The sequence below is a fragment of the Spinacia oleracea genome, chromosome 5 (assembly GCF_020520425.1).
Source record: "Spinacia oleracea cultivar Varoflay chromosome 5, BTI_SOV_V1, whole genome shotgun sequence".
Taxonomy (NCBI): Eukaryota; Viridiplantae; Streptophyta; class Magnoliopsida; order Caryophyllales; family Amaranthaceae; genus Spinacia; species Spinacia oleracea.
Window position 1 is genome coordinate 58,371,072 of NC_079491.1, and position 3,003 is coordinate 58,374,074.

The following is a 3,003-nucleotide window of genomic DNA, read 5'->3' on the forward strand; positions in this document are numbered from 1 at the left end:
TAGGCAAGTCCAATAGACTCACACGTGTGAGTCCATTTGGAATTTTGTAAATTTTTTTTCAATTTTGTTCTCTTTCTTTCTCTCTCCTTCTCTCTGGATTTCACTGCACTTTTTTCTTTGCGTTTTTTGGCTGATGTTTTCTCTGCAATAGTTCTTCATTGATTCCACTTCTTAATCAAGGTTAGTTGCAAATGTTCTTCATTGATTTCCACTTCTTAATCAAAGATGTTGCAAATTTTTTAGGGTTTCGATTAATTTTAAGGTTGCGATTTTGGTTTTTAGTTTTTTTCGAAAACACCATTAAACACTCACTGTAAGTACTACAACTTCCGAATTACTTGAAAATAATCTAGGGTGGGCGGAATCATTCATACACGAATCTGTGAATGGTTGGAATCTCCCTCTTGTTTACATCATGCGGCATCATTTTTCTTGTTAAAGGAAGAAGGGGTTATTATTAATTACCTAAGCTGTGATTGTTACAGCAAGAGTCGAGCCTCCAAATGCTAATGAACTGCTGCTGATTACATTTAGATGGAGTTCTTCAATCTGAGAAATCAGTTCCTCAATCTATATGCATTATCATGAAAATTAGAGCTTTCTTTTATAATTTGGGTGGTGCTGTGATTTTGCATAATCTGATAAATCAGTTCCTCAGTCTTCATGCATTATTTTTATTTTCACACATTGTACTTTTCTGTGTTAAAGTTGTAATTTTATAGGTTAATGTTATGAAAATTGTTCTAAAAGTTAAGGCAGTCGTCCATCATCTCAAACCTAACTTTTACTTTTAATAACTTAACTTTAACTGCTAAAAGTCTGACTTTTATATTTTTACCTTTCTTCAGCTAATGTGAGTCGTGCATTCTTTTTATTTCAAACATTGTACTTTTCTGTGTTAAAGTTGTAGTTTCATAGGTTAAATTTATGGAGATTGTTCTAAAAGTTAAGGCAGTCTTCCGTCATCTCAAACCTAACTTTTACTTTTATTAACTTAACTTTAACTGCTAAAAGTCTGACTTTTATATTTCTTCCGCTAATGTGAGTCCGTCAATCTTTTTATTGTACACATTGTAGTTTTATGTGTATTTAGTTGTAGTTATGTATGTTAAAGTTATGAAAATTGTTCTAAAAGTTAAGACAGTTTTCCGTCATCTCAAACTTAACTTTTACTTTTAATAACTTAACTTTAACGGCTAAAAGTCTGACTTTTATATTTTTACCTTTCTTCAGCTAATGTGAGTCGTGCATTCTTTTTATTTCACACATTGTACTTTTCTGTGTTAAAGTTGTAGTTTCATAGGTTAAAGTTATGGAAATTGTTCTAAAAGTTAAGGTAGTCTTCCGTCCCTCAAACCTAACTTTTAATTTTAATAACTTAACTTTAACTGCTAAAAGTCTGACTTTTATATTTTTACTTTTCTTCAGCTAATGTGAGTCATGCATTATTTTTATTTTCACACATTGTACTTTTCTGTGTTAAAGTTGTAATTTTATAGGTTAATGTTATGGAAATTGTTATAAGTTAAGAAAAGTTTTGTACCAGTCTACCCAATATGCAAATGTTTGAACACTAAGGCTATTAGCTCAAATGGTAGAGCAATGTGCATTTAAGTACATGGTATGGGTTCAAGTCCCATATAGCCTACATACTATTGGGTTATGTTTTGATATATTGTGAAACGACTATCAAACCTAACTTTTACTTTTAATAACTTAACTTTAACTGCTAAAAGTCTGACTTTTATATTTTTACCTTTCTTCAGCTACTGTGAGTCGTGCATTCTTTTTATTTCACACATTGTATTTTTCTGTGTTAAAGTTGTAGTTTCATAGGTTAAAGTTATTGAAATTGTTCTAAAAGTTAAGACAGTCTTCCGTCATCTCAAACCTAACTTTTAATTTTAATAACTTAACTTTAACTACTAAAAGCCTAACTTTTATATTTTTACCTTTCTTCAGCTAATGTGAGTCGTGCATTCTTTTTATTTCAAACATTGTACTTTTTTGTGTTAAAGTTGTAGTTTTATAGGTTAAAGTTATGGAAATTGTTCTAAACGTTAAGGCAGTCGTCCATCATCTCAAACCTAACTTTTACTTTTAATAACTTAACTTTAACTGCTAAAAGTCTGACTTTTATATTTTTACCTTTCTTCAGCTAATGTGAGTCGTGCATTCTTTTTATTTCACGTTGTACTTTTCTGTGTTAAAGTTGTAGTTTCATAGGTTAAAGTTATGGAAATTGTTCTAAAAGTTAAGGCAGTCTTCCGTCATCTCAAACCTAACTTTTACTTTTATTAACTTAACTTTAACTGCTAAAAGTCTGACTTTTATATTTCTACCTTTCTTCCGCTAATGTGAGTCCGTCAATCTTTTTATTGTACACATTGTAGTTTTATGTGTATTTAGTTGTAGTTATGTATGTTAAAGTTATGAAAATTGTTCTAAAAGTTAAGATAGTCTTCCGTCATCTCAAACCTAACTGTTACTTTTAATAACTTAACTTTAATTGCTAAAAGCCTGACTTTTATATTTTTACCTTTCTTCAGCTAATGTGAGTCGTGCATTCTTTTTATTTCACACATTGTACTTTTCTGTGTTAAAGTTGTAGTTTCATAGGTTAAGTTATGGAAATTGTTCTAAAAGTTAACGCAGTCTTCCGTCCCTCAAACCTAACTTTTAATAACTTAACTTTAACCGCTAAAAGTCTGACTTTTATATTTTTACCTTTCTTCAGCTAATGTGAGTCATGCATTATTTTTATTTTCACACATTGTACTTTTCTGTGTTAAAGTTGTAACTTTATAGGTTAATGTTATGGAAATTGTTATAAGTTAAGAAAAGTTTTGTACCAGTCTACCCAATATGCAAATGTTTGAACACTAAGGCTATTAGCTCAAATGGTAGAGCAATGTGCATTTATGTACATGGTATGAGTTCAAGTACCATATAGCTTACATACTATTGGGTTGTGTTTTGATATATTGTGAAACGACTATCAAT